Source organism: Oryctolagus cuniculus, chromosome 10 (genome assembly GCF_051225735.1).
Source record: "Oryctolagus cuniculus isolate XC-2025 breed Fujian yellow rabbit chromosome 10, ASM5122573v1, whole genome shotgun sequence".
NCBI lineage: Eukaryota > Metazoa > Chordata > Mammalia > Lagomorpha > Leporidae > Oryctolagus > Oryctolagus cuniculus.
The window spans coordinates 8509195-8536426 of NC_142876.1; the positions used below are offsets into that span (position 1 = coordinate 8509195).

Here is a 27232-nt window from a genome sequence, read left to right on the forward strand (position 1 = left end):
TTTTAACACTTAAAATCTATTCTTGGGGCTAGTGCTGTGGTAAAGCAGGTAAAGCCACTGCCTGCAATGGCAGCATCCCATATATGCTCCACTTCTGATCCAGCTCCCTGCTGATGCACCTGAGGAGGCAGTGGAAGATGGTCCAAGTCCTTGGGCCCTTGCACCCACATGGAAGACTAAAGAAGCTCCTAGATCCTGGATTCGGATCAGCCCTGCTCTGGCCGATAAGGCCATCTAGGGAGTGAACCAATGGATAGAAGATCTCTCTCTCTCTCTCTCTGCCACTGCCCCTCTGTAACTCTGCTTTTCAAATAAATAAATAAATCTTTTTTAAAAAAGGCAGCAAAATATTTTCTTTACATGTTTTTAAATAAATTTTTAAAATTTATTTTAGGAGCTGGCACTGTGGTACAGCGGGTTAAAGCCGTGGCCTGAAGCGCTGGCATCCCATACGGGTGCTGGTTCTAGTCCTAGCTGTTCCACTTCCGATCCAGCTCTCTGCTATGGCCTGGGAAAGCAGTAGAAGATGGCCCAAGCCCTTGGGCCCCTGTACCCACAGGGGAGACCCAGAAGAAGCTACTGGCTCCTGGCTTTGGATTGGCACAGCTCCAGTGTTGTGGTCATCTGGGGAGTGAACCAGCAGATGGAAGACCTTTCTCTCTGTCTCTACCTCTCTCTGTAACTCTTTAAAATAAATAAAATAAATCTTTAAAAAAATTATTTGAAAGGCAGAGCACAGAGAATGAAATCTTCCATTTGCTGGTTTAGTTCCCAAATGCTTCTAACAGTAGGGCTGGGTCAGGAGCAAATCAGGTGTCTAGAACTCCACACAGGTCTCCCATGTGGGTGGCAGGGACCCATATGTTTAAGCCATCATTTGCTGCTTCCTGGGGTGTACATTAGCAGGAAGTTACATCAAAGTAGAGCTGGGACTTGGAGTAGACACTCCGATATAAGATGTGGGTGTCTAACCATTGTGCCACAACACCCACCCCAAGGAAAACATTATTTTTTTTTTAACTTTTATTTAATAAATATAAACTTCCAAAGTACAGCTTTTGGATTACAGTGGTTTCCCCCCCCCCCATAACTTCCCTCCCACCCGCAACCTTCCCCTCTCCCCTTCCATTCACATCAAGATTCATTTTCAATTATCTTTATATACAGAAGATCAATTTAGCATATATTAAGTAAAGATTTCAACAGTTTGCACCCACACAGAAACAAAGTATAAAGTACTGTTTGAGTACTAGTTATATCGCTAATTTACATAGTACAACACATTAAGGACAGAGAACCTACATGAGGAGTAAATGCACAGTGACTCCTGTTGTTGACTTAACAAATTGACACTCTTGTTTATGGTGTCAGTAATCCCCCTAGGCTCTTGTCATGAGTTGCCAAGGCTATGGAAGCCTTTTGAGTTCGCTGACTCTGATCTTATTTAGACAAGGCCATAGTCAAAGTGGAAGTTCTCTCCTCCCTTCAGAGAAAGGTACTTCCTTCTTTGATGGCCTGTTCTTTCCGCTGGGATCTCACTCACAGAGATCTTGCATTTAGGTGTTTTTTTTTTTTTTTTTTTTTTTTTTTTTTTTTTTTTTTGCCAGAGTGTCTTGTCTTTCCATGCCTGAAATACTCTCATGGGCATTTTAGCCAGATCTGAATGCCTTAAGGGCTGATTCTGAGGCCAGAGTGCTGTTTAGGACATCTGCCATTCTATGGGTCTGCTGTGTATCCCACTTCCCACGTTGGATCGTTCTCTCCTTTTTAATTCTATCAGTTAGTATTAGCAGACACTAGTCTTGTTTATGTGATCCCTTTGACTCTTAATCCTATCATTATAATCAATTATGAAGTGAAAATGATACTTGGACTAGTGAGATGGTATTGGTGCATGTCACCTTGATGGGACTGAATTGGAATCCCCTGGCACGTTTCTAACTCTACGGGGAAAACATTATTTTTTTAAAACGAGGCCTTTGCAGAAAGACTGCTTTGCAAATGTGATTATTTTTTAATTTTACTTTTAAAAAGTGCTAAACTAAAAATCCTAAACAATGCATTATATAAGGCTAATAGCTCAATGAATAAGGAAAATACATTAGTCCTTCATTTAGGAATTAAGGTGTATTATTTACTTGTTTCGGTTTAATATTAAATACTTGAACTACATGACTCCCTAGCTAATGAAGTCTTTCCACTAACACACAATTATCAATCCTGAATAATTTTGAAGATCACAACAGAAAAGTATAGGAAAAGCTATATGCTAGCAATAAGAAAACTAGAGTAATAACAGGAGATGGTATTATACTCAGAGAAAACTATCAAACAAAATACAAAGGGATACATGATGAAAGTTGGTGCCACTGCCTTTATATAAAAGGCGTAATGGGGGCCAGCGCTGTGGCGCAGCAGGTTAACGCCCTGGCCTGAAACGCCGGTATCCCATATGGCCGCTGGTTCGATAACTGGCTGCTCCACTCCCAATCCAGCTCTCTGCTATGGCCTGGGAAAGCAGTACAAGATGGCCCAAGTCCTTAGGTCCCTGCACCTGTGTGGGAGGCGCGGGGGAAGCTCCTGGCTCCAGATCGGTGCAGCTCCGGCCGTTGTGGCCAATTGGGGAGTGAACCATCAGATGAAAGACCTCTCTCTCTCTCTCTCTCTCTCTCTGCTTCTCCTCTCTCGCATAATTCTTTCAAATAAATAAATAAATCTTAAAAAAAAGGCGTAATCCACAATGAAGGTAACAATTTACAAAAATATTTACACACAAAATGGAATAGCAATAAAATGTCTCTTTCAACTTAAGAAAAGTGAAAAATAAAGCAGGTTTAAGTTACATAACTCATACACAAGACATATGGATCCTATACCCAGAAAACTGAGAACACAGAGCCTTTTTAGAACTTACAGACTAATGACTAAACGTGACAATATGTTAGTTTGCTTCTTGTAATGAAATACCTGGGAGACTTTGTAAAGATACTTTATAAAGAAAAGAGGCTGGTCTGGTTGAGCTTTGGAGGCTGAGACCTCCAGACAACATGGTGCTGGCTGTGTCACACCACGGTACCACAGTGGACGCTTGTAGGAGAGGCCCAGATCACATCAGCAGACAGGAAGCCAGGAGTTGAGCAGCCAGGCCCACTCTTTTTATATCAATCTTCTCACAATAGTTAAACTGTTCCCAAACTGCACTGGTTCCTCCCAAGTGCAGTGCCCACAAAGATAATCATTTTCTACTAAGCACCCCTGAGGGGTCCCCATCATCTCCAAACACCGGCCCTGAGGCCCATGCTTCCAAAACGAAAGCCACATCCGTATCATAGCCTCTACAATGAAAACCTGAACATCAGAACGACTTCCCTCATTAGCCACACACAATAAACTAAATAGGAAAAACAACAACAGAAAAGGGTAAGAATTAACTCAAATGTCCAACACAGCGTTAGATACCTACTGAGTGAAAGAGAAAGTCTCAAGGCAAACAAAGAGTATACTGCTTTAAAACAAGCATATGAAAACGTAACACATCAAAATCTATGCAAGTTCACAAAACCCTGTAACTGGGCTCACAGGAAAATCTAAACTCAAAACTAAAGAGCAAGGAACTAAAAGAAACCAATTCCATTTGAGAAGTCAATAGCTATAATCAAAATGAAAGAAAAAGAAAATTCAGGAGAAAAATAAACAGCACATATTAATGAGTTAGAAAATGAAATGCAGTAATAACAATGCTGTAAGAGTTGATTCTCTAACAACAGAAAATTCAACCAGAAAACATAAGAAAAAAGGACCATGTATTTATATAAAACTAGAGATGCAGAGTGCTACACAGATTCATAAAACAAAAATATGTGAGTACTTGGAAAACTATGAAAATTCATGTGAAACTCAGAAGAAATGGATAATTCTATAGTAAAAATATATATATATATATATATATATGACTAAAATTTGCATCAGAGGAGGTAAAAATCCAAGAGAGACTAGTAATTGTCAAAGAAACTAAAAGTTACCAAATAGCTACCATGGCCCTCTTCTCCTGGGGAGGAAAACTGGCAGATCATTAAAGACTAAGCCCAATATTCACAATGGGTATTTACCTAGTGTCTGACACACATGGGTACATGGGTTCCATTCCTGGCTCCAGCTCCTGGCGTCAGCTTCCTACTTATGTGCACCCTAGGAGGCAGCAAGTAATGGTTCAAGTAAACAGTTTCCTATCACCCACATAGGACACCTGTACTGCATTCCCAGCTCTTGGCACCTGTTTCAGCTCAGCCCCAGGTGTTGAGGGCATTTGGGGAGTGAACCAGTAGACAGAATCTGTCTGCCTCTCAAAAAAAAAGAAAAGAAAAAAAAAAAAAAACTTTGCTACTCAACTTCAGAACAAAGAGAAAAAATCCCAAATTTATTTATGAAGTTAAAAGAAAAATGATACCAACATTTGGCAAAGACAGAACATCAGAAAAAAAAAATTTTAGGAACTCTGAAGTACAAATCTCAACAGTAAACACTGGGAGTGGTAGGGGAAATAATTCAATGAGGTAACGTATATCCCTGAATTACTAACATGGTTCTGTATTTGGAAATCTGTTAATAGAACTCACAAAGGAGGAATAGATCAAAGGAGTAAAATCATATGATCATAGCTACAAAAATGTGAAAAAAAATCAACATTAATTTCTGACCTTCCCTCTAAAAAACCATCTGTAAAACAGGAACATGTGAATTTCCCATGATACACATAACAAAATAGAGCTAAGACAAATAATGAAGAAATACTGAAAGCCAGCTACAAGGACATCAATTACCAATATCATTAAATAGCATCATTTTCAAAACATTAGCTCAGTGAATTAAATAAGTATAAGAAATAACTGTATATACTGGAGAAGAAGAGACAAGATTTCATTATTTACTATGACATGACTGCATATCCTGGGAAAGAAAACATCAAAAGATGCAGCTGAACAACTACTAGGGAGTGGGAAAAACAAAACAAAAAAAAAAAAAAAAACAAAAACAAGAACTCAGTCAAAGACTGGTAATACTTACAGGTAAAAATAAAAAATCACTAGTCATTCTATAATGTTAAGAAGCTGGTAAGAAACACAATGGAAAACTAGATCCTATTTATAATATAGTCAATAAAGATGAATAGGAAAAACTCTTCAGAGTATTATATTAGATTTGATATCCAGAAAGATACAACTTATTCCTAGATAAAACAATTCAATCCTATGAAAGCTTAAACTCAGGATCGCAGGAACCTATGAATGTTTCTAAGAGAAACTTGGCAAAATGATAATGAAGTTACCCTTGTTATATAAACAATGAGTCAGAAAAATTCTCCAAGATTAAATAAGTAAATAAACTAAACAAGATATTAAAACACATCACGGGGCCAGTGCTGTGGCATAGCAGGTAAAGCCCCTATACCAAGTGGGAGTCCTAGAAGAAGCTCCAAGCTCCTGGCTTCAGATCAGCCCTACTCCAACCATTGCAGCCATTTGGGAAGCAAACCAGCAGATGGAAGATCTCTCTGTCTCTCCCCTTCTCTCACTCTGTAACTCTGCCTTTCAAATAAATAAATAAATCTTGTTTTAAAAACAGCAAATATACATGACAGGATTAATTTCTGCAACACAGACTGTGCTGTTAGCAATCAGCAGGTGAGGGGTTGGCTTTGTGGAGTAGTGGGTAAAGTCATTGACTGCAACAACAGCATCCCATATGGGCTAGGGTTCACGTACCAGCTGCTCCACTTTCGATCCAGCTCCCTGCTGATGGCCTGAGAAAAGCAGCAGAGGATGGTCTAGGTGTTTGGTCCCCTGCCACCTGTGGGAGGTCTGGATAAAGCTCCTGGCTCTGGCCTAGCCCCAGCCACTGCAGTCATCAGGGGAGTGAGCCAGTGGATGGAAGATCAATCGATCTCTCTCTCTCTCTTCCTCTCACTCTTCCTCCCTCCCTCCCTCTCCCTTTCTCTCCATCTCTCTCCCTCTCCATAACTCTTTAAAAATAAATGTATCTTTAAAAAATAGGAATCAGTAGGAGAAAGGCAAATAGTCCTATAATCAAATGGAAAGAAAATACAAATAAACCACCCACACAAAAAGAATGACAGAAGAAAAGCAAGAAAGAATGAAATGAAGCAAACACAAAAGAGAAAAAACAAATTCAAGTGGGCAATCACAACCAAAAATATTCTCAATTTGTTCATCACATAGAAATTCAAGGAATTTGGGGGTGATAGGAAACTCAAACCAAAACAATACAACATCTTCACTTACGAGCTTGAGAAAGTTAAATCAGTATTACCTAACACTGCGAAGGGAATCCCAACGTGGACACTCATGATCAACACTGAAGTATAAAGTGGTACAACACTGAAAAGAATTATTTGAAAATATTGATCAAAATTCTAAACTGCCAGATGCTGTATACAAGTAATTACATTATTATAAAACTGCTTTTTGAATATATACTCATGCCAAAAACAAAGACATATGGAAAACTATTTTCTATAGCATTAATTTAAAAAAAAAAAGCTAACATTACTTGATCATTTACCTAATGTTGGAAAATATGGAAGCCAGCCATGTGGTGTAGAAGGTTAAGCCTCTGTCTGCAGTGTCAACATTCCATATGGGCCCTGGTTTGAGTCCTGGCTGCCCGCTTTGGATCCAGCTCTTCGCTATGGCATGGGAAAGTGGTGGAAGATGGCCCAAGTCCTTGGGCCCCTGCATCCATGTGGGAGACCAGAAAGCAGCTTTGGGCTCCTGGCTTCAGACTGGCCCAGCCCCAGCCATTATGGCCATTTGGGGGAGTGAATCATTAAACAGAAGATATCTCTTGTCCCTCTTCCTCTCTCTGTAACTCTGCCTTTCAAATAAAAATAAATAAATAAATAAATGTTAAAAAAAAGAAAAAGAAAATATAGACTACATATGTCAGGGTTTAGTTTCAGCCTTGTGAATATATCATGTCTCATTTATCTTTATAATCCTATAAATTTGGTATTACGCAAAAACCAGCGTGACACTGTGGATCCAGACCACATGAATTCATGCCTATCTCTGCTTTATTTAATAGCTGTGTGATTCTAGAAGCAATAGCACCCATCACTCTTGTAGGTGGTAAGGTTTAAATATGTTAATATATGGGACATCCTTAAAACAACACTTAGGGACCAGCACTGTGACGCAGCAGGTAAGCTGCTGCCTGCAGTGCCGGCATCCCATACGGGTGCCGGTTCGAATCCCAGCTGCTCGGCTGCTCCACTTCCGATCCAGCTCTCTGCTATGGCCTGGGAAAGCAGTAGAAGAGGGCCAAGTCCTTGGGCCCCTGCACCCATGTGGGAGACTCAGAAGCAGCTCCTGGATCCCGGCTTCAGATCGGCACAGCTCCGGCCATTGCGACTAACTTGGGAGTGAACCAGCAGATGGAAAATCTCTCTTTCTCTTTCTCTCCTTCTCTCCTTCTCTGCTTTTCAAATAAATAAATAAATCTTAAAAAAAAAAAATACCTAGTCGGCCGGCGCCGCGGCTCACTAGGCTAATCCTCCGCCTAGCGGCGCCGGCACACCGGGTTCTAGTCCCGGTCAGGGCGCCGGATTCTGTCCCGGTTGCCCCTCTTCCAGGCCAGCTCTCTGCTGTGGCCAGGGAGTGCAGTGGAGGATGGCCCAGGTGCTTGGGCCCTGCACCCCATGGGAGACCAGGAAAAGCACCTGGCTCCTGGCTCCTGCCATCGGATCAGCACGGTGCGCCGGCCACAGCGCGCTGGCCGCGGCGGCCATTGGAGGGTGAACCAACAGCAAAAGGAAGACCTTTCTCTCTGTCTCTCTCTCTCACTGTCCACTCTGCCTGCCTGTCAAAAAAAAAAAAAAAAATACCTAGTCCATATCAGGCTGTTTAGGTGTTTGTACTAACAGTAGTTGTAATAATCCCATTGTATAGATGGAAAAGCTAAGGCACAGACAGATTAAGGTGCATGCCTAAAATCACACCACTGATTTTAGAACCCACTTAATCACTACCAAAGACTTTTATTGCATAATTAATTTTAGCAAAAATGTAAAATTAGCCTAAATGTCAGGGAACAATGCACATAAAAAAGTTGGTGGACTAGTTTAATAAATTATTTTCACTACAGTGGAATATTATACAGATAACCAAAAAAATGCAGAGAGAGAACATTCTGGTACAGTGAGTTAAGTCTCCACCTGGGATGCCAGCATCCATACTGCAGCGCTGGTGTGAGTCCCAGCTTCTGCGCCTCGGACACAGTTTCCGGCTAGGGCATTCTGGGAGGCAGCAGAAGACAGCTCAAATGTTTGGTCTCCTGCCACCAACACTGAGACCTGGATGGCGCTCTGGCTTCCTGGCTTCTGCCTGGCTCAGACATTTGGGGAGTGAACCAGCAGATAGAAAATTGATATCACTATTGATTTTGTCTGTCTCTCTCTGTGCTGTTCTGCCTTTCAAGTAGATAAAAATAAATATACACTAAAAAAAAGATGTCCAAGATAATATTACTGAGGAAAAAAAGCAAGCAATAAAACAAAATGTGAACATGGTCCTGTTTCAATATAAATAGATTTATATGCCTACATATGCACAGTAGTTGTATCAAAGGATATACAAATGACAGTGATCAAAACACTAGTAATAGGAAGAGAGATCAGGAAGCCAGCTGACTTCTTAACCGTGTTACACTTCCTGCGGCCACTGAGCAGGTCGTACATTACCATACAACAATCAACTCCCACTGCACTTACAAAAGAAAACAAGCAGACCAGGTGAAAGATCATGTCTGCATGCTTAGCCACCGCTGTCATGAAAAGCCAGGCTTGGTGCCCACAGCTTCTTCAGTCCAAACTGCTCCGCGTTCCTCCTGGCTCTCTCATGGTGTGAACCACTCTGTCTAATTCTCCCCCAACTTCGAACTTCTGCTTCCCTATTTCACCACAGCACAGACTCTTCCAGGGGCTTGGTTCCCTATGGCCACCAAGAACAAACCACTCCGGCCAACTCCCTGACACCTAACACCTCTCATCATTCACTGTGACGTCTATAAATGTCTCTGGCTTATGCCCACTTCTGCGCCTCCCTTATTTCATCACTCCAGGTCACATCTTTACCTTGACACCAACAAAACACTATACTTCCTGGATGAAAGATATTGCCCTCAAGGATCTTAGACTATTAGCAAACATTAATAGCAGACTTAGAAGTTCTGAGAAAGAAACATATTTAAGATACTATCATTGCCTAGAAAAATACCCAACTCAGACCAGGGAGTTTGCTAAACTACTGTTACTGCTATTACTGCAACCATTTTGCACTAGAAAATGTAGATGTATCTTCTCGACTCTCACAAGGACTCTGAAGCTAAAATCTTTATCTCCATTTTACAAAAGAGCAAAGTAAATCTTAGCCAGTTTAACAATTTGCCAAAAGCCACAAAAGAAGTTGCTGAACAACAGATGCAAGTGCGGAATCCTTGGTAAATGATTCAGAAACTACCACCTTGTCTCACATAACACCAAGGTGTCAAGGTGTAGCCCAGTGATTGACAGCTCCCCCTGGAGCTGCCCTGAGTCTATTTTACAAGGACCTTGGGTATCTCTGCCTCAGTTTCTTTATTTGAAAATGCAAAGAAAATCAGGTATACCCAGGGAATTCACCTCTAGCAAGATACAATGAGGTTGAGAATTCCTCTCCCAAAAGCAACTAGAAGACTGGACTACACTGTTGTGTTTTTTAACTTATTTATTTCAAAGATTTACACACACACACACACACACAGAAACTTCCATACTTGGTAATTCCCCAGATGGCCTCAACAGCCAAAGCTGGGCTAGGCCGAAGCCAGGATCCAGGAGCTTCTTCCAGGTCTCCCAAATGAGTGGCAGGGGCCCAAACACCTGGGCTATCTTCCGCTGCTTTTCCCAGGTCATTTGCAGGGAACTGGATCAGAAATGGAGCGGCTGGGATACAAACCAGTGCCCATATGGGAAGCAGGTGTGGCAGGCAGCAGCTTTACTCACTATGCCACAATGCCAGCCCCTAAACTGTAAAAAGCAACCATTTCAGCACTTTGGAGATGAACAGCTTACCAGAGAAGACACTTTTTCATGGAGACTACTGAACTTCACTGTGGTGGTCTTGCCTAGGGGGCTGAAGTGACTGGGAGCAAGAAAGAAAAGACACATCACAAACATGGGAAACGAAGAATGCAAGCAACACTGAGAGTCAAAGTGCTGAAAGAAACTATTAACCAGGGGCCGGCGCCGCGGCTCACTAGGCTAATCCTCTGCCTTGCGGCGCCGGCACACCGGGTTCTAGTCCCGGTCGGGGTGCCAGATTCTGTCCCGGTTGCCCCTCTTCCAGGCCAGCTCTCTGCTGTGGCCAGGGAGTGCAGTGGAGGATGGCCCAGGTGCTTGGGCCCTGCACCCCATGGGAGACCAGGAAAAGCACCTGGCTCCTGGCTCCTGCCATCGGATCAGCACGGTGCGCCGGCCGCAGCGCGCTGGCCGCGGCAGCCATTGGAGGGTGAACCAACGGTAAAGGAAGACCTTTCTCTCTGTCTCTCTCTCTCACTGTCCACTCTGCCTGTCAAAAAAAAAAAAAAGAAGAAACTATTAACCAGGAATTTCATACGCAAAACAATGCTCAAGAACAGCCAGGAAATAAAGCCATCCCCACACAAGAAAACACTGCTAGCCATGCTGCTAGCAGACCTATCTTGCAAAAATACCACAAAGAAGCTCCTCTAATTCAAAAAGAGGAATACCTGATAGTGAATGGAAATGAAAAATATTTAGGTTAACACAAAAAATTTTTTCACATTCCTTCTCTTCAGAGGATTTGAGATTGTGTGTGTGTGTGTGTAACACTGCTGTTGAGGTTATAACATGTAACACATATAGATACGATATAAGTAACTGCACAACAGAACGAGAGGAAATAAAAAGACCTTAGAAGCTAAGTCTCTATTTTATCAGATTTGCTATTTTCAACTAGACTGTGATAAACAAATAGTTATCCACGGAGTGATCATTAAGGTCACTCAGGCAGTCAGTACTGTGGCACAGCAAAGTTAAGCCATCACTTGTACCATCCTATATTGGAATGCCAATTCAAGTCCTGGCTGCTCAGCTTCTGATCCAGCTTCCTAATGCACCTGGGAAGACAGTAAAGGATGGCCCAAGTACTTGGAACCCTGCCACTCATGTGAGAGACCCGGACAGAGCTCCTGTCTCCTGGCTTCAGACTGGCCCAAACCAAGCTGTTGTGGCCATTTGGGGAGTGAACCACATAATGGAGGATCTCTATCCTTGTTTTCTCACTATCACTCTGCCTTTCAAATAAGTAAATAAATCTTATTTTAAAATAGCTTTAAAATTATTCAAGTTATTATTTTTTAAGTCAACAGAAATTAAATTGGAACAACTAAAAATATGCATACATTTAACAAAAAAGAAACCAATAACACAGAAACAAATAAAAATGAAAAAACTAAAAACACAAATAGCAAAGTGATATATGAAAATGCAATATAACAACAGTTACATTAAGTGTGAATGCACTAACCTTTTACTCTGGGAGTTAGCCAGCTAGCTATACACTATAGGCAAAATCCAGCCCATCATCCTTTTTGCATGGCTCATGAACTAAAAGTGGTTTAAATTTTATCTATTCATTTAAGAGGCAGAGAGAGAGAGGGAGAGAGGTAGGGGGATAGGAAGAGAAAGAGTTCCCATCCACTGATTTACTCCACAAAAGGCTGTGAAGCCTGGAGTCAAAGCTAGAAGCTGGAAACACAATCCAGGTCTCTTCTATGGGTGACAAGAACCCAAATACTTGAGCCATTACTGGTGCCTCTTAGCATCTGAATTAACAGGAGGCTGGAGCCAGGAGCCAGAACCAAGACTCAAACTCAGGTACTACCAAGTAGGGTGCAGTGTTTTAATCACTAGGCTCGATGCCTGCTCCCAAGTTGTGTTGTTGAGTAAGAAGCCATATGGCATGCAACACCTAACAGGATGGTGCTGTCTACAAAAGACTCCCCTAACATGGTAAGATACAAATCACTTGAATAGGTCAGAAAAGACTACACCACGTAAACAGTAATCATGACAACTAGAATACCCACTTTAATATCAAAACAAAATATACTTTAAACAAGAAGCATTACTAGAGGTAGAAGCGTAGACTTCAAAGTGAAAAGATAATTAATACATCATGAAGTATAAATGTCCATGCACTTACTAACAAAACCCCAAAATACATAAAGCAAAGCTGACAGAATTGAAAAGAGAAACTGACAACTGAACAATAATACTCAAGATTTCAAAAGCAGGTTGAGCATCCTCAATCCTGAAATCTGAGATCCAGCATAATCTCTAAGTGGAAAATTCCACATCTGACCTCATGTGATGGGCTGCAGTCAAAAGTAGGCACTTTAAAAATATTGTGTAAAATTATATTACTTGTTAGCTTTTCATCACTGCAATGAAGTACCTCACACTTGGCTTTATAAAGGTAAGAAGTGTATTTAGCTCTCACGGCATGGTGGCCATACCAGTTCAGTTCCACTGATAATCTCATATATGATAGATGACAGCAGAGGCAGACGTGATCACATGTCAAACTATGAGCAGAAGACAACTGGGATCCCACAATCCCTTTCAAAGGCATGTCCAGTATTCCCTGGGACCTTCCACCAGGCCCCATCTCTTATATATTCTTTTTGTTTTGTTTTGCTTTGTTTTGTTTTTTTAACAGGCAGAGTGGATAGTGAGAGAGAGAGAGACAGAGAGAAAGGTCTTCCTTTTTGCCGTTGGTTCACCCTCCAATGGCCGCTGCGGCCGGCGCACTGCAGCCAGCGCATCGTGCTGATCCGAAGCTGGGAGCCAGGTGCTTCTCCTGGTCTTCCATGCGGGTGGAGGGCCCAAGAACTTGGGCCATCCTCCACTGCACTCCCGGGCCATAGCAGAGAGCTGGCCTGAAGGAGGGGCAACCGGGAAAGAATCTGGTGCCCCGACCAGGACTAGAACCCAGTGTGCCGGCGCCGCAAGGTGGAGGATCAGCCTAGTGAGCCGCGGCGCCGGCCTCTTATATATTCTAACATCTCCCAATACTACTACCCTGGGGACCAAGTTTCTAATCACAACGGACCCAAGGGGACACTCAAACCACAGCAATTATCTTGGGCTACATGTATAACGTGTATATGAAACAAATGCATTTCATGTTTAGACGTGGGTCCCATTCCAAGTTATCTCATATATACTCAAATAGCAAAAGAGTTTCTTGAAAATCTAAAACCCCAAAAATTTTCAGTTCCAAGAATTTGATAAGGGATACTCAACCTGTAATTGACTGAACAAGCTGGAAGAAGTAGGAAGGCTATGTTAAGACTTAAACATTTTCGACAAAGTTGACCCAAAGTTTCATTCTTTAGTATAGACCAAAATAAAACCTGATAAACTCAGACAGACTTTAATAAAGTATGTTCTCTGACCACAAGGGAGCCAAATTACCCATAAAAGTAAACCTGGAAAAACACCAAATATTTGAAAATTAAACAAAAACTTCTAAATAACCCATGAGCTAATGAATAACAACAATCACAGGAGAAGTTAAAAAATGCATTTTGAATAGAATAAAAATAAAACATATATCAACTTACGGGATGCAGTTAAAAGTAGTACTTGGGGGGCTGGCACTGTGGCACAGTGGGTAAAGCCACCACCAGCAGTGCTGGCAACCCCGCAACCCCACATGGGCACCGGTTTGATCCCTCCTGCTCCACTTCCGATCAAACTCTCTGCTATGTCCTGGGAAATCAGATGCCCCAAATCTTGGGACCCCGCACCCGCATGGGAGACCCAGAAGAAGCTCCTAGCTTCGGATCAGTCCAGCTCCAGCTGTTGCCGCCATTTGGGGAGTGAACTAGCGGATGAAGACCTCTCTCTCTCTCTGCCTCTGAATCTCTGTAACACTGCCTTTCAAATAAATAAATATTTTTAAAAAAGTAGTACTTAGAAGAAAATGTGTAATTTTAAAATGTACCTACATCAGAAAAGGCTTCAAATCAATAACCTGGGTTTTCAACCTTAAGAAATCAGCAGGGGCCGGGCCAGCGATGTGGTGCAGTAGGTTAACTCTCCACCTGCAGCGCCGGCATCCCATATGGGCGCTGGTTCTAGGCCTGGCTGCTCCTCTTCCAATCCAGCTCTCTGGTATGGCCTAGGAAAGCAGCAGCAGATGGCCCAAGCCCTTGGGCCCCTGCACTCACATGGGAGACCTGGAAGAAGCTCCTGGCTCCTGGCTCTGGATTAGCGCAGCTCCAGCTGTTGCGGCCATCTGGAGTGAACCGACGGAAGGAGGACCTTTCTTCTGTCTCTCCCTCTCACTGTCTGTAACTCTACCTCTCAAATAAATAAAATCTTTAAAAAAAAAAAAAACAAAAAAAAACAAAAAAGGAAAGAAATCAGCAGGGGCTAGCACTGTGACTGTGACGCAGCAGATAAAGCCGTGGCCTGCAACGTCAATATTCCATATGGGTGCCAGTTTGGGTCCTAGCTGCTCTACTTTCAATCCAGCTCCCTGCTATGGCCTAGGAAAGCAGCAGAAGATGGCCCAAGTCCTTGTGCCCTTGCACCTTCTTGGGAGACCTGGATGAAGCTTCTGGCTCCTGGTTTTGGACTGACCCAGCTCTGGCTGTTGCAGCCACTTGGGGAGTGAACAAGCAGAAGGAAGTCTTTCTCTCTGCCTCTGCCTCTCCCTCTCTGTAACTCAGTCTTTCAAACAAATAACTCTTAAAAAAAAAAAAATCAGCAAATCATTAGTAACCAATACACTACAGGAGGAAAAAAAAGTACACGATCATCTTGATAGTTGCAGAAAAGCATAAGACCAAAGACAACACCCTAATGGAACTTCCTTAATCTGATAAAGAACAACGACAAAAAATCTTCAGCAAACATCATACCTATTAATGGTGTGAGACTAAGTGCTCCATCCCTAGGGCTGAGAACAAGGAAAGATGTCTGCTCTTACCATGTCTACTCAACACTGTGATGAATGGTTGAGCCAGTGCAACAAGGAAAAGTGCATCCAATTTGGAAAAGAAAAATAAAACTACTTCCCGGTCAGGGCACCGGATTCTGTCCCGGTTGCCCCTCTTCCAGTCCAGCTCTCTGCTGTGGCCAGGGAGTGCAGTGGAGGATGGCCCAAGTGCTTGGGCCCTGCACCCACATGGGAGACCAGGAGAAGCACCTGGCTCCTGGCTTCGGATCAGCGCGATGCACCGGCCGCGGCGGCCACTGGAGGGTGAACCAACGGCAAAGGAAGACCTTTCTCTCTGTCTCTCTCTCTCACTGTCCACTCTGTCAAAAAAAAAAAAAAAAAAAAAAAAAAAAAAAAAAAACTACTCACAGCTGATACAATCTTGTAAACACAGCAATTGAAGTAAATCACACACAAAAAACCTACAAGTCTACAAAACTTCTCAGCAACAGTTAAGTTACTAGCAGATACAGAAAGTAGGATGTTAAATAATTACAGATTCCATGTTCATGGACTGGAAGATTCAAATGTTCAAATGTTACTTAATATGGCAATCCTCTCAAAACTGATCTACAGGGGCCTGCACTGTGGCGTAGCAGGTAAAGCCACACATACCATATGGGCAGAGGTTCAAGTCCCAGCTGCTCCACTTCCAATTCAACTCTCTGCTAAGGCCTGGCAAAGCAGCTAGAGGATGGCCCAGGTCCTTGGGCCCCTGTACCCATATGGAAGACCGGAAGAAGTTCCTGGCTCCTGGCTCTGGATCAGCGAAGCTCCAGCCATTGAGGCCAGTTGGCGAGTGAACCAACAGATGGAAGACCTCCCTCTCTCTCTCTCTCTGTCTCCTTTTCTCTGTTTAACTCTGACTTTCAAATAAATGAATAAATCTTTAAAAAAAAAAAAATCTAGAAATTCAAACAAAATCACAAGTTCAGTAGGTCCTTTTGCATAAAAGCCACAGTAATGAAGATAGTGTGACACTGCGTTGAAACTGGCACGTGCATCAATATAACATAATTAAAAGAGTTCAAAAATAAACTCTTACATTTACTGTCAATTGATATGCAAGAAAGGCTCTAGGCAAATTAATGAGGAAATGATATTTTTAATAAATATTAGGACAACTGGATAGATAACAACAACAAGTTAAGCCCCTACCTCACACCAGAAGTAAGATTAACACAGAAAGGATCATAACCTAACTCTAAGAGTTGAAACCACAAGCAGAAAACTTCTAGAGAAAGTCTTTGTGGCGCTGGTTTAGGTAAAGGGTTCCAAGGCACAATACATAAAAACATAAAAGAAAGACACACAAATTAGACCTCACTAAAATTTTGAGAACTAAAACAAACATTAAAACCCTTTGTGTTTCAAAACAAGTCTTTAAGAAATGGACAAGTCACAGACTAGGAGACTGACACAGATGATTTTGCAAAGATGATACAGAAATGGCTAATAAGCACATTGAAAAGCTGTTAAACCACCAAGAGACACCAATACACACTGACCAGAACAACAAACACCAAGTCAGAGCGAGAATGCAGAGCAACTGCAAATCTCACACACTGTCCACAGGACTATGAAACAGGAATGCTTTTAAACAAAATGTTTCTTCTTTCCTAGGTGGGAAAGTTGAGATTAAAATGTATTATGAGGCCAGCACCGCAGCTCACTAGGCTAATCCTCCGCCTTGCGGCGCCGGCACACCGGGTTCTAGTCCCAGTCAGGGCACCGGATTCTGTCCCAGTTGCTCCTCTTCCAGGCCAGCTCTCTGCTGTGGCCAGGGAGTGCAGTGGAGGATGGCCCAAGCCCTTGGGCCCTACACCCCATGGGAGACCAGGATAAGTACCTGGCTCCTGCCATCGGATCAGCGCAGTGCACCGGCCGCAGCGTGCTGGCCACGGCGGCCATTGTAGGGTGAACCAACGGCAAAGGAAGACCTTTCTCTCTGTCTCTCTCTCTCACTGTCCACTCTGCCTGCCTGTCAAAAAAATAAAATAAAAATTTTTAAAAATGTATTACGAAATACACAGAAAAGAATTTATGACAGGACATGTGTATTTCAGACCATATCATTCCATATAGACAGACTTCTTTAACTTTTATTTCAGCTGCATAATTGTTTGTGTCTTTTTTTTTTTTTTTTTTTTTTGAGGAACCGAAAAACAGCTATTTCTCATTTTATTTTAGTCCTAGATTAATCTGGTATTGGATTTCTGTGAAGTAGGAACGGATTTCTATTTTCCCACATGGAAAATCTACTGATTCAATACATTCATAGAAAAATATTGCTCCTGGTAGGAATTAAAAGAAATGCAAGCTAAAATAGTAATGACATTGATTTGTCACATATCAAATCTGCCAAGATTTTTCTGGATGATGACATTCACACTTGAGTATCTTAATTGGTTTTTAAAAAAAATTTGGCAGGGCTGGCACTGTGGCATAGTGGCTACAGCTGCTGCCTACAGTGTCAGCATCCTATATGGACGCCAGTTCCAGTCACGGCTGCTCCGTCCACTTCTGATCCAACTCTCTGCTATGGCCTGGGAAAGCAGCAGAAGATGGCCAAAGTCCTTGGGCCCCTGCACTCGCAAGGGAAACCCAGAGGAAGCTCCAAGCTCTTGGCTTTGTGGCACAGCTCCAGCCATTGCAGCCATCTGCGGAGTGAACCAGCGGATGAAAGACCAACCTCTCTCTCTTTTTCCAACCACCCCCACCTCTGCCTTTCTGTAACTCTGCCTTTCCAATAAATAAATCTTCTAAAAAAAATATTTGCAGGGGCCGGCGCCATGGTGCAGGTTAATCCTCCGCTTGCAGTGCTGGCATCCCATATGGGCACCGGTTCAAGTCCCAACTGCCCCTCTTCCAACCCAGCTCTTTGCTATGGCCTGGGGAAGCAGAAGAAGATGGCCCAAGTACTTTGGCTGGGAAGCACCTGGCTTCAGATCGGCGCAGCTCTGGCCATTGCGGCCATCTGGGGAGTGAACCAATGGAAAGAAGACCTTTATCTCTGTCTCTCCCTCTCAATGTCTGTAACTCTACCTCTCAAATAAATAAATAAAATCTTTAAAAAAATAATTTGGCAACATGCAACTCTTAGAAATAATTACCCTTTGACCCAATAATGTAGTTTTTATAAATCTTTAACAATATGATGCCAAAGCAAAACAATGCCCCTACATCATTATTTATGTTTAAAAATTTACATTTAAAAAATCAGAAATATCCTAATTTCCAACAGTATGAGAACAGTAATCGTGGCACATCTACACAATGCTACCTTAGGGAGCCACTGAAACTGACATTCATGCAGAGTTATAAATAACACAGGGGAAAAGTTCATATTGTTCATTTGTTAAGCGCAGAAACACAGGAAACAAAATTATACGTAAAGTGTGGTTTCAATTCTGTATAAAGAATAGGGAGGAAAACTGGACCTGAAAGAAGTACAGAACTGTTAAATGGACAGCAGAATTCTCTGTAAATGTTATTTTCGATACTTCATTTTCAAAATATTCTATAACAAGCATGCAGAGTGTTTACAAGAATAAGGTATATGATCTTGTTCGTTCCTAAAACTGCTTTTATAAAGGGAATATCTGAGTAAATAAATCAGATGCCATCAATCGAGGCCTTTTCCTTTGAGTTATATCACAAATACCAAATAAAAAACAAACTAGCAGACAATACTATTACTATGGAACCTCAACAGCCTCCTCCTTCTCCCCTACCTGTGCAAAGTAACATTCTGCCAATCTGACATAACAATTTTTGTACTGTTGTATATATGAGTAATCAGGGACTGGCCTTAAATAGTCAAAGTCTAGGAGACCAGAAAGACAAATGTACCAATTTTGGAAGGACCCTCTTCCCTCCTTATTCTTTTTTTTTTTTTTTTATTTTTGACAGGCAGAGTCAGAGAGACAGAAAGAAAGGTCTTCCTTCTGTTGGTGCAGCCCGCCAAATGGCCGCTATGGCCAGCGCACTGCAGCTGGCGCGCTGGGCCGATCTGAAGCCAGGAGCCAGGTGCTTCCTCCTGGTCTCCCATGTGGGTGCAGGGCCCAAGGACTTGGGCTATCCTCCACTGCACTCTCAGGCCACAGCAGAGAGCTGGCCTGGAAGAGGAGCAACCGGGACAGAATCCAGCACACCAACCGGGACTATAACCCCTAGTGAGCCGTGGCACCAGCCATCTCCTTATTCATTTTTATTTCATAATTCACTATAATCGTTCCTTTGCATATACTGTACCTCAATTCCCTTCCTCTACTCTCCCTTTGCAAAACTCTTATGGCGAAATCACAGAGGTTAAATCTGGCTGCATGTGCCACACCTGCACCTATACAACTCAATGTGGCTGAAGAAAACCAGAACCACTGTGCCTCCTCTCTTCCCATTCATGACCATGAACCGCAGGTGGAACCTTAAACGCAGCCTGGAAGTAAAACTACATCTCCCTGGTCCAGTCCTTCTCTCCTTCCTTGCCAACCACCACCTTTCCTCACACGTGTAATACCAGCTCCCTTTACCTTCTATCTCAGCTGTTGGCACAGCTTCCTATTTCACTGAAAAAACACCAAGGACAGCGGAAGGACTCTTCAGACTCCATCACCGCATCTACCTACTAAGCAACAGCAGTGTCCACATTACTGCCCTCTGGTTACCTTTCCACGGGTGTCCCACATTCCACCTGCACACTTCACCTCCTTCACCTGTCAACAATTTCCCTTCACCATGCAATCATTCCTAAAAATGGTACTCCTCATACACAAGTAATAAGTAATCTTCCTCTTCCCTCACCAGCTAAGGTCTCATCTCTCCAATCCCTTTTGCAGCAAAGCACCTCAAAACTGTGTACACTCAGGGTCAGCACTGCAACACAGTAGGCTAAACCTCTGTATATGGTGCTGGCATCCCATATGGGCACCAGATCTAGCTCCCTGCTTATGGCCTGGAAAAGCAGTAGAAGATGGCCCAAGCCCTTGGGCCCCTGCACCCACGTGGGAGACCTGGAAGAAGTTCCGGGATCCTGGCTTCAGAACAGCCCAATTCCAGTCGTTGTGGCCATTTGGGGAGTGAACCAGCAGATGGAAGACCTTTGTCTCTCCCTCTCTCTGTAACTCTTACCTTTCAAAAAAAATATTAAAAAGAAAGAAAGAAGCCGGCGCCATGGCTCACTAGGCTAATCCTCTGCCTTGCGGCGCCGGCACACCGGGTTCTAGTCCCGGTCGGGGCGCCGGATTCTGTCCCGGTTGCCCCTCTTCCAGGCCAGCTCTCTGCTGTGGCCAGGGAGTGCAGTGGAGGATGGCCCAAGTCCTTGGGCCCTGCACCCCATGGGAGACCAGGAGAAGTACCTGGCTCCTGCCATCAGATCAGCGCGGTGCGCCGGCCGCAGCAGCCATTGGAGGGTGAACCAACGGCAAAGGAAGACCTTTCTCTCTGTCTCTCTCTCTCACTGTCCACTCTGCCTGTCAAAAAAGAATGAAAGAAAGAAAGAACAAAAGAACGAAAGAACGAAAGAACGAAAGAACGAAAGAACGAAAGAAAGAAAGAAAGAAAGAAAACCACTCTGTACACTCTATGCCTGCAATGCCCTTCTTCATCCCCACACCAGCACCTTCTCTACCACCATCATACACTTGCTCCATGCCAATTCTAGGTCCTCATCTTGGATGCTCTATTTGACATGGCTGATCGTGATATAAGCACTTTTTTATATATAAGAACACTACACTGAGTCACTCTTTCTCAGACTCTTGCTGGTTCCAGCCTCTTAACAGTGGAGTCCCCAGGCAGTCTGGCTTTGGTCACCTCTTTTCCATTTGCAAACATGTGTCTCAATGATTTCATTCAGTTCTCAGGTCACTAAACAGCCTCTGGGTGCCAACCACTCCCAGATTTCTCTCTCTTCGTTTAGAGACTATATCCAACCCCCTACCTGTCATTGATGGCTCACAGACATCAGGAACTTACTAACCTCTGGGTCTGTTCCATTCCACCTCCCAACCTGTGCTACCTGTAGGATCTCCCACCTGTATATGACTACTCTATTCTTCCAACTACTCAGGTCTAAACCTTCAGAATCATCTTTGGTCCTTCTTTCTTCGATAACCCACAATTAACATGTCACAAAATCGCAAACTCAGCTGTCCTCAAAATATATATAAAGAATCCAACCATTTTTCACCTTATATTCGTCCAAGCTTCCATCTTCTCTCATCTGCAATACTGCAACAGCCTCCCAATTTATTCCCTGCTTTCTCCTTTGGTTTCCTAGTCTTTTCTCCACATGTCACTGGGGCAGATGCTGCCAGTCTGGCTACTGCTCTGAGTCTGAGTAATAAGACTTTATCTCTGATCCAAGAGTCTCATTCCCCTGCCAGCACCCATAAAGCCATAGCAGGCTATGGCATTAGCTTGCCTGAAGGGTAAAAAAATCAGACTCCTCATAGTTCCTGACAGCTATACACCAATGAAAGTAACTGAAACAGAATAAGCATAATAAACTGCAGTGACTTCTTTCAGGGCTGCTAGATCTTACCATAGCAAGTGCTACTTTAAAAAACAATAGGACTATTTGCATGGCTACAAAAGTGCATTAAAAATTCAAATATAGGAGCCAGTGCTGTGTCTCAGTGGTTTAATCTGCTGCCTTCAGCTCCAGCATCCCACATGGGAGCCAGTTTGAGTCCCAGCTACTCCACTTCCAATCCAGCTCTCTGCTAATGTGCCTTGGAAAGCAAAGGAAGATGGTCCAAGTGCTTGGGCCCCTGCACCCACATGAGAGCCTGGATAAAGCTCCTGGCTTCTGGCTTCAGCCTGGCCCAGCCCCATCAGATGCAGCCCTCTGGGAAGTGAACCAGCTGATGGAAGAGCTTTCGCTCTATCTTGCCACACAAAATAAAGGGGGGTGGGGGCTAATCTGTAAAGCATGCAGAGTTCTAAGCGTTGAGTCAATGAAAATAATAAAAACATGCACCAAGACGGTAATGTTTAACCTGCAGAAAACACAACTCTCACAAGAGCATTTCTAAGCATTCTTCACTTTAACTTGAGTTCAACACAATGTGGGCCAGGCAGGGAGTTGGTAAGGACAAGGAGCTAAGAACTTCAACATTCAAGCCATATGTACCACTAAATCTCATCACCTTCCATGCTGATTCAACATGGCTGAACAATCAGCACACCTACTTCTCATCATGCAGCTAAGTTTCCTCTTTTTTTATTTTAAAGATTTATTTATTCGAAAGGCAGAGTTATAGAGAGGGAGAGCCACAGATTTGCCATGTGGCATTGCTTTGTCTTTCAAATGAATAAAAAAATTTTGTTGAAAAAGGAGTTTATCTATAAATCAACTCATCACTGTTTTTATGTATATATTTATTAAATATCAATATGTACTTTATATATACTTATTAAATTTCCATTCATTTTTACACCTGTCTGAGCACTCATCAAATGAAAGAAAACCGCTTTAATAATATCTGATCTTTGTCTACAGTTCCAGGCCCAGAGCTCCTAACTCTTGACATTCTTAATGTCAGAGTTATCGTTTCTTTTCCATAATCACACCTAATTCTTCTTCCTGAAATTACACCTAATTTCATGCTAATGACATGAGTTAGTGTGGGACTGCTAGACAGCCAGCCACAGGATGGGGGTGGTCACCAGAAAGACCAAGTGTTCAGTGTGATAACCTTCAGCCCCACTCTCATCCCCATGCCCTCGCAGGAGAGGGAAGGAGATGGAAGACTGAGTTGTAGAAAAACTCTTTAAAAAAGCAGATACAGGGGGCGAGCACTATGGCGTATCGGATAAAGCTGCAGCCTGCAGCCAGTTTGCTCCGCTTCTGACCCCGCTCCCTGCTAATGCACCTGGGAAAGCAGCAGAAGATGGCCCAAGTCCTTGAGACCTTCCACCCACTTGGGAGTGCCAGATGAAGCTATTGGCTTAAGCCTGGCCCAGCTCTGGGCATTACAGCCATTTGGGAAATAAACCAGTAAATGAAAGAACTCTCTCTGCCTCTCCCTCTGTAACTCTTTCAAATAAACAAATCTTAAAAAAAAAAAAAAAAAAAAAAGGCAGCAGCAGAGCACCCAGGACATGAACTGACACCCATATGGGATGCTGGCATCACATGCAGTGGCTTTACTGGTTACACCACAACGCTGGCCCCAACATCAAAATTTTAATATATCTTAAATTTAATTACAAGGGCCAGAGGATGGAAGGAGCAGGAGACAGAGAACCCAATAAAAGACTGTTTCACATTCCTAAGTTTATGTTGAAACCTTGACTGAAATCCCAAAGGCACTGCATGCACCCTGTTTACACACAGACTTCCCAGACTCCCAGACTGGTAGCACCAAGCACCACAAAACAAACAGCTACTTCTAGGTCCTCCCAATCCCAAAGCTTCCCTTATCCTGCTGCTCTTATCTATAGCCAGTGTAGACCCAATGCAAACAACTCAGGTTTTCCTTCCCCTCGTTTTTTTTTCCTTATACAAATACTCTTAGCTCTAGGTCTAGTGAACCATCTTTCTGACTATTTGTTATCCAGCCTTGCTGCTGGTAGTTCTGGAAACTTGTCCCAGGTATTGGTCACTCATCTGGCTTGTACATGTATTATTTCATAGGTCCCTCAGTCTCAAGAGTTTTATAAGAAACAAGCAAACTGTTTTTCTGGGTTCTATGAGCTGTTCTAGCTGTTCTAGCAAGTTATTTAACATGAGGAGGAGGGTATGGGAACCCCTAATTTATAGCCAGTTTGTGAGAACAATAAGTAGCCTAGCTAGGACTTGTGTCTGGTATCTGAAGGGAAGGCCTCCTTGTGGGACTGAGTCCTTAACCTGTGGGGTCTGTGATATTTCAGGGTAGGCAACAAAATTTCAGAATTCTTGGACATTCAATTTCCAGGTTGAAGAGCTGACCATTAGTATTGGAAACACACAACAATAAATAAATCAGCCTTATATCTTCACTCTGTGTACCTGGCCTGGGTCTTCTATAAAACAGCCAGTTTACATTTGAACAATTAATACAGTGATCTCCACCCAAAATCAGTGCAGACTTGGACATGCTGAAAATATAGCAGCACAACTTACTTTTTTTTTTTTTATTTACAGGTAGAGTTATAGACAGTGAGAGAGAGAGAGAGACAGAAAGAAAAGTCTTCCTTCCGTTGGTTCATTTCCCCAAATGGCCACCACGGCCGGCGCTGCACTGATCCGAAGCCAAGAGCCAGGTGCCTCCTCCCAGTCTCCCATGCAGGTTCAGGGGCCTAAGCACTTGGGCCATCTTCCACTGCCCTTCCGGGCCACAGCACAGAGCTATACTGGAAGAGGGGCAACTGGGACTAGAACCCGGTGACCATATGGGATGCCAGCACCACAGGCAAAGAACTAACCAAGTGAGTCACAGAGCCAGCCCAGCAATTTAATACTGAGATCCTCAGTGATCCCTATACCCCCACCTCATTAGCCAAGGCATAATTACATAATGTGAAATATCAATTGTAATACTTTGTTATAATGCAAACATCCACATTATTATATATTACATAATGTAAAAAACTATTTTAATTGTAGTTATTTTAATATGATTCACCCATATGATCACAATTTTAAGTTGAAATCCATTATTTAATATTTCAATGTCAATAGAATTATTTTGGCCACAAATTTAGCAAATTCCCTAAAAACCTGACTACTTTTTTTTTATTTGACAGGTAGAGTTATAGACAGAGAGAGAGAGAGACAGAGAGAAAGGTCTTCCTTCCGTTGGTTCACTTCCCCAAATGGCCACCACAGCAGGCACTGTGCCGATCCAAAGCCAGGAACCAGGTGCTTCTTCCTGGTCTCCCATGCGAGTGCGGGGGCCCAAACACTTGGGCCATCCTCCACTGCCCTCCCGGGCCACAGCAGAGAGCTGGCCTGGAAGAGGGGCAGCCGGGACTAGAACCCGGCACCCATATGGAAGGCCAGTGCCGCAGGCGAAGGATTAACCAAGTGAGATTTTTGGCACTGGCCAAAAATCTGACTACTTTTATGTCTGTATTAAAGTGTAAATGCCTTCACTTATTAACCCACAATTAGGTAAGATCCTTTGAGAATTTTTGACAAACTATGAACAATGAAGTAGGGTCCAAAGACCTGTTTGCTGTTTGTTTTTATTTCGGTACAGGGGTACTTTAGCAAACAGTAGTAGGATGAAATTCCATCATCAATTTTAAGATTTAAGTTGTGGGGCCAACACTATGGCGCAGTGGGTTAACACCCTGGCCTGAAGCGCAGGCATCCCATATGGGCGCTGGTTCGAAACCCGGCTGTTCCACTTCCAATCCAGCTCCCTGCTATGGCCTGGGAAAGCAGTACAAGATGGCCCAAGTCCTTGGGTCTCTGTACCCGCATGGGAGACCCAGAAGAATCTCCTGGTTCCTGGCCTCAGATCTGCGCAGTTCCGGCCGTTGTGGCCAACTGGGGAGTGAACCATCGGATGGAAGACCGACCCCTCCCTCCCTCTCTCTCTCTCTTCCCCCCCTCCCTCCCTCCCTCTCTCTCCCCCCCTCCGTCCCTCCCTCCCCTCTAATAAATCTTTAAATATATATATAAAATTTAATTTGTTTATGTATAAAATTTTCTTAAATACTGAACCACTAAAACAAAACTTCTGAGACTTCTAAAAGTTAACATGCACAAAACTGCGAAATACCTAGTAGAGACATTCAACACAAAGAAACGATAAATATTTGAGGTGACAATGTGCCAAGTATCTTGACCTGATCATTGTACATGTACTGAAATGTCACACTGTATCTCAGAAATATGTCAAATCAGGGCTGTTGTGGCACAGTGGGCTAAGCGTTCGCCTACAACATCGGCATCCCAATCGGCACCGGTTTGTGTCCTGCCTGCTCCTCTTTCAATCCAGCTCTCTGCTATGGCCTGGGAAAGCAGAAGATGGCCCAAGCCCTTGGGCCCCTGCACTCACTTGGGAGACTCGGAAGAAATTCGTGGCTCCTGGTTTCTGATAAGCCCAGATCCAGCCATTGTGGCATTTGGGGAGTGAACGACCAGATGGAAGACCTTTCTCTACGTCTCTCCCTCTCTGTAACTCTGCCTCTCAAATAAATAAAATCTTAAAAATATATATATATATAAAAAGAAACCATTGTAAAACCATTGTCTCAACTAAAATAAATATACATATGTAAAAAAGAACAGTAACAAAATCGCTTTGACTGTTCTCAGAGGCTTAGATCTTAACATAAAAGCTCCAATTGTAAAAGTAATTTGTCAGGGGCTAGCGCTGTGGCGTCGCGAGTAAAGCTGCCACCTGCAATGCCTGTATCCCATACAAGTCCCAGCTGCTCCACTTCCAATCCAACTCTCTGCTATGGTCTAGCCTACGAAAGCAGTAGAGGATGGCACAAGTCCCTGGGCCCCTGCACCCGCATGGGAGACCTGAAAGAAGTTTCTGGCTCCTGGCTTCGGATCAGCACAGCTCTAGCCATTGTGGCCATCTGGGGAGTGAACCGGCAGATGGAAGACTTCTCTTTCTCTCTCTGACTCTTTGTAACTCTGCCTTTCAAAAAATAAATAAATCTTAAAAAAAAAAAATAATAATTGGTCAATTATTCAAATGCCTTTTTTTTTTTTTTTGACAGGCAGAGTGGACAGTGAGAGAGAGAGACAGAGAGAAAGGTCTTCCTTTGCCGTTGGTTCACCCTCCAATGGCCGCTGTGGCTGACGCACTGCGGCCGGCGCACTGCGCTGATCTGATGGCAGGAGCCAGGTGCTTCTCCTGGTCTCCCATGGGGTGCAGGGCCCAAGCACTTGGGCCATCCTCCACTGCACTCCCTGGCCACAGCAGAGAGCTGGCCTGGAAGAGGGGCAACTGGGACAGAATCCGGTGCCCCAACCGGGACTAGAACCCAGGGTGCCGGCACCGCAAGGTGGAGGATTAGCCTAGTGAGCCGCGGCGCCAGCTTCAAATGCCTTTCAATAGAAGTATTTCTCCATTTAGTTTGCATTACCGAATGAGTTTTCAGTTAATAATATCAATCTTTTCCTCACTTCCTAAAAGTATACATAAATTAAGTATGGGGTTTTAGAATAGCAGATTTGAGACACAAAAAGCAAT

The 27232-nt window shown here is 43.3% G+C and overlaps 1 protein-coding gene across 7 annotated transcripts in view; it reads right to left on the reverse strand.

Moving 5' to 3' along the window:
- SOCS6 (suppressor of cytokine signaling 6) overlaps positions 1 to 27232 on the reverse strand; it is a 48070-nt gene that overhangs the window by 12637 nt on the left and 8201 nt on the right. The window contains exons 3-6 of one of the 7 annotated variants that reach the window (XR_016213878.1): positions 10127 to 10196; positions 6580 to 6891; positions 6328 to 6395; positions 4054 to 4188 (exon numbers count right to left, since the gene is read on the reverse strand). The exons of 2 other annotated variants lie outside the window; for them this stretch is intronic. The gene's annotated coding sequence lies outside the window, so the exon portion shown is untranslated. Of the gene's footprint in view, positions 1 to 4053; positions 4189 to 6327; positions 6396 to 6579; positions 6892 to 10126; positions 10197 to 27232 lie in introns of those variants that run through there. 4 more of the 7 variants (XM_089304984.1, XM_051851113.3, XR_016213879.1 and 1 more) reach the window with 4 other exon arrangements.